Genomic DNA, 12,354 nt, shown 5'->3' with positions numbered 1-12,354 from the left:
GGATACGGCGGTTGACCACCAGACCGTGTTGCCATCGATGCCAATCAGGTGGCGGCGCACGCGCTAGGATCGTCGCGGTCTAGCGCCCCGACGCCGAGGACATCACGCCCACGCTGCTCTTCTACTGTGCTACACCGTCCAGGTCCGAGTACAAGCAGGTATGACGTATGTCTTCATATTTGGGGCTTCTTTTCCAGTCTACGGGTAGTGTGTATGTGATCGCCTGAACCGATGCAATCCAGTGATGTCGATGGAACTATTCGGTGCAGACTTTCAATCTCCTTCAGCTTTGAAATTTTGAGTACGTTGCAGTCTAGCTTCTCTTTGAGTCCAGTTAATTTCCGTGATGATTGATACACTGGGTGAGCACCTGAATCGATGGCAGTTTGCAGATTACTAATAAAGATTTATGTCATGGAGGATCCCAGTGCATAACAAAGCGTGGCGAGGTGGATGGAAGAATCATCTCAGATTGAGCAAGGGACAGTAACGTAAGTGTCATATTATCTCTATCTTTTCTCACTGTTGATACTTATGTTAAAGAATCTGTAGTAATCAACCAATCCTCGTGTCCTCATGGTGAAGTACTCCTTGGTATTGGTTTGCTAATTTATTGCTGAATAGCAATCTAACTGCTGCAATTGGTTAAAAAAATGACCTGAAGGGTGAACCGGTGAAAAAATGATATTGGTATTTATATTTTCACTGGATCCTTGCTTTGTGTTATATTACAGATTCCCTGGATGCGTTTTGTAGGCACAGGTTGATTGATTATCCCAATATCTCTTCTCGACATAGGAATGTTCATAGTACAGTAGATATTTTTAAATAGCACTGAATTAGCACGATGAAACTAAGATTATAGCAACCCAACTTGTAGCTAGCAGGACCAATCGAAAGTGAAAGGGAAGATATCTTTTATAGCTTAAGGGCATCTCTAGAAAAGGTCTAGATCCAATCGTCGATATTTCCATATATGCTATATACTCTAAGGGATTTCTCCTTTATATCATATTTTTTCAAACAGGTCGCCTAAATTCATTCCCCTATAACTATCCTTTTTTTCATTTTTTGAAAGAAAATTCTAGAACTATCTTGACTACTGACAACATAGCTCATTTTCATGTGCGCTAAGATTCTCTTTTAAACCATGAGCTATATAAGATTTTTCTGCGACAATAAATATAACCTTATCCATGTTAAATTCAGCGACATTTAGCTACCAGTAGTAACATTCACCAAGCAGAGTAGTAGGAGCAGCGAACTTCAGCGCCCCGACGCCGGGGACATCACGCCCATGCTGCTCTTCAACTGTGCTACATTGTCCAGGTCCAGTACAAGCAGGTATGCATGCTCCTTCTATTCAGATTTAGAGCTTTTTCTCCAGTCTACGGGTGTAGTGTGTCTGACTGTGGCTGTCACTGCATTATTTTCTATGGATTGAACCGGGCGGCGTCCATTGTGCTGGGCATTGTTGGTGTATAATTACTGCCTGAATTAGCTGCGTGGTGATCTATTTTTTCGATGCCGTGACGTTAGCTACTCTGATTGATCCCCAGCCTATGATTTGGGATTCTCTACTTACAAGTACGCCACAACAATGTAGTTTCTTGACCTCTAAAAAAATGTATTTTTTTATTGAATTTTCCTTTCCCTACTCATCTCTTGGTACGCGTTCTGCTGGTGTCTGATGCCCACAAATTTTCTGCATTCATGCCTTCAGGAGAACTGCTATTAGAAATTTGATTAACATGTTCGTGTGCCATACGGGGCAAAAATTCCAGAATGTGGTTTCTCTGGATTGAAAGTAGTGATGGTTTGTGCAGTTTGCATGAACGCAAACACTCGCCTTGAACATGTATTGCTTTCGAGTGACGGTTGCTGTCATTGACTCAAGCATGCAAGTTCCGAAACCATTTCAAAAAACAAGCACACTGAGATGTATTGCCACCGAGTGTTTTACAACATGTAAACAAATACATTATACAGAGCCTCCTAAACATGTTTCCCAAATGTTGCAGATCGATGGATGTTTTTAATGCTAGGCAGTGAACAATTATTTGAGTATATCTGTTAGAGACATATTTGAGTATAAGTTGTAATGTAAGAAACTATCTGTATGCCAGGCAGTGATATTTTAACATTGTAAAATTTAACCTTCTCTTCGACTTTGCCGTCACTTGCACTATGTTGGAAAAGATAACATGGAAAGGGGAATTGACTTTTGATGCAATACTTGGGTCAAGGAAAACCTTTTCATCTCATAGTGTATTTCTTGCGTTACTACCCTTCCTGATGCTTTGGCCTTCGCTCTCTGCTGTGGATAGCTCGTCTGGAGTGTTTGATTTGTGAACAATGCTTTAAATTGTGCTAATTGATTAGTTAGGTTGCTTACCATACAAAAAAGGCATATTAGTACTTCGGAAGCTATCATCCGCTTGGAACTTTTAAAAAACTTATAGCAGTTGCTTATTGTAGTGGAGGAAGAGGTGTATGCCGACATCTGGTCATTGCTGCGCCCACTAAGCAAGCAAGTCACTCAATCCTTATAAATTCCCTATTTCGGATAACTTCTACTTATACAAATTCATCTATGATACCAGTGATCTAAGAAGTATATATTCAGCCGATTGGGATGTGCTAAGTACCATATGTCTACTGTTTTGGTACCAAAAGTAGTATGAGATTGATATATGTGTTGATTATATATGAGATTCCATAGGGATAAACATGATATTTTACTTTGCAATATCGAAAGATATGTAGTCATGTAGCATGTAACAAAATTTATCTCATGGAAATAGCAACTCACATGAAGTATAATGAGTTTTGTGTATTATAGGATCTTCGAGTGAATGTTTCATATGCACAATTTTTGGGTGGATTATTTCTTGTACAAACATGTTTTTTCTCGCTATCGAATATTAGGATTTTCAAGGAGAATGGCAGAGCATTAAATGCGGAGGAATAATAGTTTCACTGACATGGGCTAGGCCAAACTCCTACCAAAGTGTTGCTCATTCAAAATTTGTATGAACAGACTAGATCGGTAATCTAATATTTGTATGCATATGACAAATATGATCCATGATCTTTAACTTGAATCTTCAAATGATTTTAGCTACTTCCAATTTCGGTGTGGTCGCATTGTTGATCGCGTTGAAACTGCATATGCTAATGTAGATCCGACTTGAGTCTCGAGTTTGTAGGTATGGAGTTGATTCACCTCTCTATTGGTTTCTGGCTCTTTGAATATATGTTTCTGTTGCCTCAATATTACATCATTTATTTCTGGCAAATCAATGTGATCATATATGAGGAGGACCATTTTGCAACAAAGAATTTACAGGTGTTCCCATTGAATTAAGAGATAGAGTTATATGTTTGTCATTCGTGTGTACTAACACCTACTGCTACTCATGATTTTGATGGTGGAGCAATGTGGGGTCTGTTGACCCTTAAGCATAGGGGGGAGCACAATGGCGGTTGCAGGCCTCCACCACTTTTGCGCTTCAAAATAAGAGCTTAGGTGAGTGTACGAGCTTTCTGTCTGCTTTTATAGTAGTTTTTTTACAGGTCCAGACCTTGAGAATGTTGCTATGTATCTACTTAAATATTGTGAATGCATCATGTGTTGCCAAGAGCTTTGATGTGAATGCGCGCATTATCATCCTGGTTCCTAAGTTATATGGAAGGCTTGAACATGGTTCCAATGATGCCTTCTTCCCTGGTTGTTGCCCTGTAGTAGCTACCTTTTCTGACTTAATCATATTGCAGTTGCGGTCGATGAAGAAGCATCTCCTTAGAAGTGGAACTGCCTCCCTTAGGCACCATGGCTGGGAGGAAATCGATGAGCCTGTGAAGTACCGTTCCTCTAAATGGCCTTGTGCACGTATCTGTTTCACTTCAATCTCAGGCATTATCTCATGTTTGCTAGATATAAGGACCTGTTAGCACGCCGGGTTTATTGCGTTCAGTATTATCATGTTGTAATACATTATGATATTTCTGATTTGTTTTGAATTTTCGTAGTGAGTTACGAATTATATATGTGCATTGAGAAATAAAATTTGAGGACCCGTAGCAACGCACGGGCATTTGTACTAGTGTAGGGTAAAATCATGGAGTCTTCCTGGGCGTCACATTTCATTATCCAAATATGTGGATGTGGTGTGTTAGGGCATGTACAGTGCTGGGGAAGACTGCCTTCCCTTATGACTTCCACGTAGGCAAAAGAAGGCAAGAGAAGGCCAAGAAAACATATCATACAATGCTTGTCCCTTACAGTTATCTCTAGCGCTTCAATAACTTGTAAAAAAATAGGGATCAACAATAAATAGCACCATTGTAGACTGCTGTGGTACGTTGATAATTGCACCATCAAATACAAATGAATCTTCATCTTGGAGCACAGACCTGCCATTAGCGGATTAAAATATGAACTACAAAAAATATGTCTGCCTTTATCTTGGAGCAGATGGACAATAGCTGTACAAAATTCTTGGAGCAGATGAATAGCTGTACAAAATTGTACAGAAAGGAGGTCTGAAGCAAAGGAGGTCTGATGGTGGGGGAGCATACACGCGTATTGGTGATTGAGAAACACGGCCGCGCATGCCCAGGGGTGAAGCCCCTTAATTCCACGCCGGCGCCGGCCGACGAGACATGCCCGGAGCAGTGGGGCTGGGATGGATTAGCGCTGGCGGCTGGTGGTGATAGGGTTTGTGCCTCCTCTTCCTCTGATTTGATGTGAATATATGGCATTGAGAGGAAAATTTAGCGCAGGGAAAGAATAGTTTGGTTTGGCGCGCAGAGAAAAAAATTCGTGCCCCAAGACGGGAATTAGCGCACAAGATTTGGAAAATGCATGGAAAAGGAAGAGCAACCCGTACAACACACAGATTTGCCTTCTCGTTCTTAACAGGAGATGATCTCTTACGGAAGGAAAGGCTCCAACTTTTCTTGGCTCTCTCCCACCTCCACGTCATTAGGTGTCCTACGTGGAGCAATTAAGGGAAGGCTGACGTAGAAGTGTTGTACATACCCTTAACGTGATTTATGTAGGCTGAAATCATGGAGTTTGGATGCGCGTCATTTTGGAAACTTTCTAAAATCTTGTGGTGCAGCAGTTTTTGTAAGTGCTTTGGTGGGAGGGCAAAATGGTATTATTAAAAATATGCTTGACGAAAGCTATGATGGGAAGAAAAAGAGGAACTTCGTTTTGGGAGTGTCTAACCATCATCTAGCTGAAAATGCAATTCGGCATAAGTCAGATTTTGACTATAGTACTATATTCCCTTCATTAACTCATTTTCACCCCACTTGATATACAGATGCTTTGATCCTTATGAGAATTTATTGAGGAAACTGAGAGGACTGACAAATAAATGGTCAGTAAGTACAGCACTTTTCACCTCGCTTGAATATTCATAAAAAAACCAATCTGCACATTATGATTTGATGGTTTTTTCTGGGTTTTTTACCTCACTAAACCCAGCTCCTTTACGTTCTCATTTTAGCAGTCCTTTTCAGTCTGTTTAGAGGTTGCATATGGCTACTTTTGGGCTTTACAAAAAGAATAGGGAAACTGCGCAATTCAAATCAACAGCCCCACATGCCTCTCTTCTTCCTCCCTGCGCAAAAACGGCAGCAGCCACCACACCTGCTCAGGATAAAGAAAAGAAGAACAAGGGGAAAACAAGAGAATCCTAAGAAAAGATAGAGGGAGGAACAAGAAATCAATCCACGGAAACACAAAAAGGAGTCGATGGAGGGGAATGAGAAAGAGCACATCAGAACGAACAAAGAAGTAGGAGATGGGCAAACCTTTGGATCCCATAAAAGCGTCTGCACAGGCATGTCACCCCCGCCGCCTTTCACTCTATCTCTCTAGCTCTTTCTTGATCAAGCAATGCCTATCGTTACTGCAGCAAAAATGGTCAATTATTAGCAAAAGAATAGAGATAATGAAGATTGAAGAATTAGACTGAAGATTTCAAACTACTTAGCTTATGGTCTCTAGGCATTATCCGTGTAAATGTCTACCACTAAGAACATATACTGTAATTCACATCAGCTTTTGAATTTGTGAGGTGTTACCTGCCTACCTGCACTACAGCAAACTGCACCAATGTGCTGCACATTCATGTATGAAAAAACGAAGGTAACTAGCAGTGGCCACTAGAGATTGTTGATAGGACAAAAAAACTGACGGGGAAGAGAAATAGAAGAACCGAACAAACTACAGAGACAGAGTAAACACAAAGAGTGAATTACTCAAGGAAGAGTGGCCGGAAAAACTTACTGGTGGGGGAGCAGTGCATGCAGGGATGCCATGCCGATCGGGATACTCCCATGAAGCATGCCAATCGGAAGATGGTGGTGTGGCGTCTGCAACTTGATTTTCACTCATGGCAGCAGTCTCAATTGTTTAGCCTCCTCGAGATGGACACGGTTCTCGTATACTTCATCCTCGTAGTTGAGGGAGCACACGATTGTTGTCTCTTTGCGGGATGGTGGATGACGTGCTAATATACAGATGCTTTGATCCTTATGAGAATTTATTGAGGAAACTGAGAGAGGGATGACAAATAAATGATCAGATAAAATAAAGAAATATTGAGAAAATGACGGCTGAGAAAAACGAGATGAAAATAGATTTTGAGATAAAAAAAGAAGATAAATGTACTTAAAAATTACATAAAGAATATCAAAGAAAGAAGAGTGAGAATGACAGAGAGAAAAGAATGAGAAGACTGGGCTAAAGAAATCAGCTGAGTTGCAATGAGTCCGTGGTGTCAGAAATGGTGGAGGTGTGCTCTTCCGGAGCTCATCCATCTGCTCACCACTTCATGACTAGTAGAAACGCAAGAAAATGATATATGTGTTCTCAACTTCTGTTGGGATTAAGGTTAACATAAAAACAAAGACTAAAGCATGCCTTTTGATATCAAATTGTCGAGTAAATGAAACTGATGAAGTAACATGGAGTTGGGAAAATCAGAAAAAGTTCAGCAAAGAAAGTAATGATATCCCATTACTGAAAAATGATACTACATCCGTTCCAAAATAAGTGTCGCCAAAGTAACATAGAGGTTTTTCCTAGAACACAATCCATATTTTAAAAGTGTAGTCAGAATGAATGAATGAATTATAACTGAAGAAATAAGATGAGACTAAGAAATTATAAATGAAATACATGAATTCAACTGGGCAAATAAAGATAAGTGAATGAGAAAATTAGAATGAAAGACTGAGAAAATAGGAGACTAACACACTTAATTGAGAAGATAAACTCGCAAACTAAGAGACACATCGATGGGGCACATTGTCCATGGTCTCAAAATACCACTGTTTCTACTTGATCCTCATGCCTCAGCTGCAACAAATAAAACAATAAATAGCTGAGCAAAAGAAACTAAAAGAATGAAGATGAAAAGGTGAAGAAAGAAGAAGAAATGACTGAAACTAAGGAAGTACTGAAGAAGGAAAAATGAGCAAATAAAACTGAGAATAAATGAATGAATGAAAGACTACGCAAATAAAACTAAGAAGAGACCGACTAAGCAAATAAATAAAACTAAGATTCAGAAAAATGAAGAAATAAAAGACGAAGAAAGAAGAAGATGAAGAAAGAAAAAGAAGAAATAACTGAAACTAAGGAGTTACTGAAACAAAGACTAAGAAAATCAAACTAAGAAGTAACTGAGAGAAACTAAGAAAATGAAGACGGAAGTCAAAGATAAACTCAAGACTTGAGAACTGATAAATATAAATAAAAAAACTGAGATATTTTGACTAAGGGAATGAATGTCTACCTCCGAGTTCCCATTTTGAGCAAAGAATGAAAAATCGAGAAAATAAAGAACATAAATATTGAGAACTGAGAGAATGAACAGGACAAAGGAACAACATACTGAGACTAAGGACTGCGAGAAACTAAGAGAATTAAGATAAACTGATCTAATTGAACGCTCACAATGAGCACCGAAGAAACTGAAATGAGTAAATAAGAGAAAGAAGGGAAAAGATAAAATAAAAATGAAGACTGAGGTGTCAAAACTGAAGAATGAAGACTGATAACTGATAAATGAGACAAATTAAGATAAACTGAAGAAATAGAAAAAAGAATAATGAGAGTGAATAATAATGAATTGAAGACAAAGTAAACTGAAGATATTCCTAGTTCGAAAAAAAATATTTGTAATGCAGATTGATTCAGGGATATACTCGCAAGGCTTTCCAACAACAATTCATATCCAAGATGATTTCTTCACATAGGTACACAAAAACCACTGTCACAAAATAAGGAGACTTCAGTTTCATTTTGCGTAGCAACATGACACACTTGCTATGATATATTGTCACAAAATAAGGAGACTTCAGTTTCATTTTGCGTAGCAACATGACATGCTTGCTATGATATATTGCAGGAAGGATTAACGTGCACTGGGTTGCTTCTTCGTCGTATAACAGATCCTACAATACATTAAAACACTATGCTCAGGTAACTGCTCACTTATAATTTCTAACCTAGAAAAATCAGAGATCATTCACAAGTTGCTGAACAAAATAAATAATGGCTCAAAATTTCAGGCTTTGGCTCATAATTCTAATATACTAGTAAGTAGCACGTGCTTTGCACGTTGAAAGAATCAGTAGAAGATTGCAACCTTTAAAAAATATTATTTACTACATGTATATTAAAAATCAATTTTCTCTGTGTTAACATTTGAAGACAAAATCCGCTAGCAAATAACATATGTTATCTAATCTATACCTAATAATAAAGGAGCTAAGGTTTCTGCCAAAAAGTTTCGTCAACGCTTTTTTTGGGACCGTTTTGCCCTCCCACCAAACCGCATAATACATCTAATTGCCACCGCCTATGTAGAAAAACGGTTCGAACGCTTCAATCAAATCTTCTTCGATACGCTCCGAACACTCTGCTCGCATCTGGGCCATGTGGCTGCGTTATTGGGCCTGGTTCCCGCAAACCAAACGAGTGGGCTTCTAGAATCAGCAAAACAAGGTGCAAAAAACGTTCTCGTGAAGGACGCTCGGTATTTTGTGTCTAAAATGATCCCACCTCGCTAAGTCAAACCGAGTCCAGCTGATTTATATACCTAAGTTTTCTGAAATCAGCAAGCCTCCTCTGAGAACAACAAATCGCAGCATCATTGTATGGTCCAAGATGTGTAAAGAAATTAAATTGCCCTTGTGCCGGCAGGAGAGCTTGAACAGAGCATAATAGACGTGAGGGCCGGGCGGCGGTCAGGAACGGATTGAATAGAGCACGAACGTGAGGGCGGAGGAAGGATCAGTTGAGCATAATAGACGTGAGGGCCGGGCGGCGATCAGGAACGGATTGAATAGAGCACGAAGTGAGGGCGGAGGAAGGAGCAGTTGAGTATATGGCTAGAGGCTCTCGCCGCTCGCCGGCCAGATACAGGAGCGCGGAGCGCGGATGTGAGCGAGAGAGAGCAGAGGAGCAGCAACGACATAAGAGGAAAAGAAGAAAATGGCCTCGTGCGGTGCGGTGCGACGGCTCTAATGGGGAAATCGACTTGACACCCATCGGGTGTGTGCAGGCACTAGGATTGGGTGTAGATGTCGACCTTGGGCCCTTTGGGCTGGTTCAGCTTGGCTGGGCTTTTTCTTCTTACCTTTATTTTTGAGTCAATTCTAACAGGAAATCAAAGAAAAGGCTATTTGGGGAAAAGAAAGGGCAAACAGTTTGTGATGGTATCTTTTATAAAAAATACAACTTAACCAAAAAATGAAAAAGTGTTTGCATATATATTTTTTAGGGTTTAGCAATGGCATGACAAAAACATATGTGATGATGCAGGTTTGCAAATAAATTTTTTAGGGTTTAGCAATAGCATAATAAAATGCTATGTGATGATGCCATGATGTCATGGTGATGAAAAAATAAAAATAAATTTAAAGGTAAATAGGATATTATCCCTAGATGTTATAGTGATATACTACACTCACACTTTATCACCGCACCCAGCGTCATCTAATCCGGCGCCACCGGCATGCCAACGAGAAGTTATTTTATACCTAGCAAGCGTGTGTGGTTAGATGGCCAGCTGTAGTGCGCGTTAGTAGCGTCGCCGAGTGCCCAAGAGGATGGAGAGGTATACATTACCATTCAACAAATAGGAATGATCTCAATGCCGCAAACAAAGACGAGAAGGAGCGAGACCCTAGGTGGATAACGTTAGTAGTACATATATGGGGATTTCTTCGTTGGGCCAGACATGTTGCAGGGATATGGATTTTCGTTCAAAAGTTGATTTTTCTCTCCCGATGCAACGCACGGGTATTGTCCTATAGATACTTAAATTTGACGCTTCTCTTGGACATTTGTCGGCTAGGGTTATGATTTGGATTTACCATAAGTTTATTTTACTCTACCATTGCAACGCATGTTGATGTACAAATTAATTGAAGTGGAAGTAGTGTTGAATACATAATCATCAATTTTGCTCGCTCTTCCGCCGCAGCGCGCGGGCATTGTCCTAGTATGTCTAATTGAATTTAGAACCTACTTTGTACATAAAATGAAACATATTAACAAAGTTTTCATAAAGTTGTATTAAAAATGGAATACACAACTAAAAAGACCTAGAATACATAGAGACTATTTATCAAAGGCAGTTACAATTTTTGGTTGATTTAGGAATAAGTTGCACTAATTAATTATCAATGTTTCTCGGTAAAGTACACAAGTGACATATTATCATGTATTTTACATACAAATATAATTCTTTTTCTTGAAAATTGAATAAACAAAAAAATACACCTTCAATAACTTTAAGACCATATAACCCAGGGAGTGACTACTTATCAGTTGACATAAAAATAGTTATGTCTCGGTCAACAATTATAGCGGCCTGAGATCTTAACATCCCTTTGAACTTGAACATATCTCAATATTTAGATCATATATATGGTCCTTAGGGTTGACTTAAAAGTAGTTAGTTCTCAGTCATCCCATGAACAAAAAAACTTATACAAAATATACCAATAACAAGGAATATATCTATTTATGAAATCTAGGAGTTGCAATAGCCTAATCGTGCACTAAGATTTTTTTTATTTGCAAAAACATGTATTTTACGGTCACATTTGGAAATAAAAATATCAAGAGTAGTTTTACACATATTAAATCTTTATTAGTTTTATTGAAAAACTATTTTCGGTGAATTTGTAGGACATACATAGGAGATATTATAAAAAAAGAATTAAATATAAGACGCTCATAAAGTTAGCAACATCGAATGTTCCTTTGATGGTATCTTTATAAAAAATTAGTCTTTTATCGAAAAATAAAAAATTAGTCTATAAAAATTCTAATTGTTTTAGTTATTGCATGCTTGTTAGTTATTTAGTCTATGTTTCAAAAGAGGGCTCTGAATTTGTAGCCTAAATAATTCAACATATATGATCTGAGATGATGAGCTGTAGAACGTGAAGCGCCTTATTTTTGATTTCTTTCTATCTATCTGCTGCATGGATTATTTCCTATTTAGTATCCTAGATCAGTTACCGACAGAAGATCCACTCACGTACCGGAGAAGCAAACGTATACTACTATGTTTCTGGAAAAGTCATCTAGCTTCTAGTTGTACCATGGAACTGGACCAGACCAGACTTGCTGCGGCGACGGGAGAGATGAATCCAGAACGTGTTGTCCACATCTTCGGCTCATTGACGCCACAGTGTGTGACGCTGCTTTAGCCGGTGGCCGTCTTCACAGGTTGAAGTCTGGGTTGCCCTCCCGCCTTGCGCGCCGTCGCGGCTCTCGCACTCCAGTGAAGAACTCTGGATCGCGCTCTTCCCCGGCTACACAAAGGTCCAGATGCAATGCGATCGTGTGGAAATCTGGAAGCGCATGAAGGCTTCAGGCTTGGTCTTCAACAGCTCTGTCCCCGTCCGATCTCAATTATCCACGATGATGGAATCTCCCTCAAATGTCGCCATCGCGACGGTGCCATTCCCGGCGCAGGGGCAGGGTCACCTGAACCAGCTGTTGCACCTGTCGCGGCACTGGCGATCCCGTGAACTTCGCCACGCCGGAGCCGCACCTGTGAGAGGACCCACGCATGCGTGCACAGTAGGACGGGACGGTGCTCTACGTCCCAGCGCACGCGTCCGGTGGTCTGAACTCGGTTCTAGAATCATGTAGAGGCAACTATGATCTACTGTTCACACGAATCCATGAGATCTCACCCGTTAGATTTTCAAAATCAACGGTCAGAACTGATGCTCTAGTTTGAATTCAAAACTGGTGTATTATAGTAGTAGAGATAAAAAAAAATGATCAAGCAAACAACAAAAGCT

At 39.7% G+C, this 12,354-nt stretch overlaps 2 long non-coding RNA genes across 2 annotated transcripts; both read left to right on the top strand.

Annotated features, from left to right (window-relative positions):
• The first annotated feature begins 222 nt into the window (after positions 1-222).
• Positions 223-1,416, top strand: LOC124680503. The gene is made up of 3 exons (XR_006995522.1): positions 223-301; positions 386-491; positions 1,210-1,416. It is a non-coding gene; the product is annotated as an uncharacterized LOC124680503 (long non-coding RNA).
• Positions 1,417-2,968: 1,552 nt separating this feature from the next.
• LOC124680504 lies at positions 2,969-4,046 on the top strand. The gene is made up of 2 exons (XR_006995523.1): positions 2,969-3,529; positions 3,778-4,046. It is a non-coding gene; the product is annotated as an uncharacterized LOC124680504 (long non-coding RNA).
• The last annotated feature ends 8,308 nt before the right edge of the window (positions 4,047-12,354 follow it).

The sequence above is a fragment of the Lolium rigidum genome, unplaced genomic scaffold (genome assembly GCF_022539505.1).
Source record: "Lolium rigidum isolate FL_2022 unplaced genomic scaffold, APGP_CSIRO_Lrig_0.1 contig_17705_1, whole genome shotgun sequence".
Lineage (NCBI taxonomy): Eukaryota > Viridiplantae > Streptophyta > Magnoliopsida > Poales > Poaceae > Lolium > Lolium rigidum.
The sequence above is the reverse complement of the archived record's forward strand: the minus strand, read 5'-3'. Positions and strand labels throughout refer to the sequence as shown.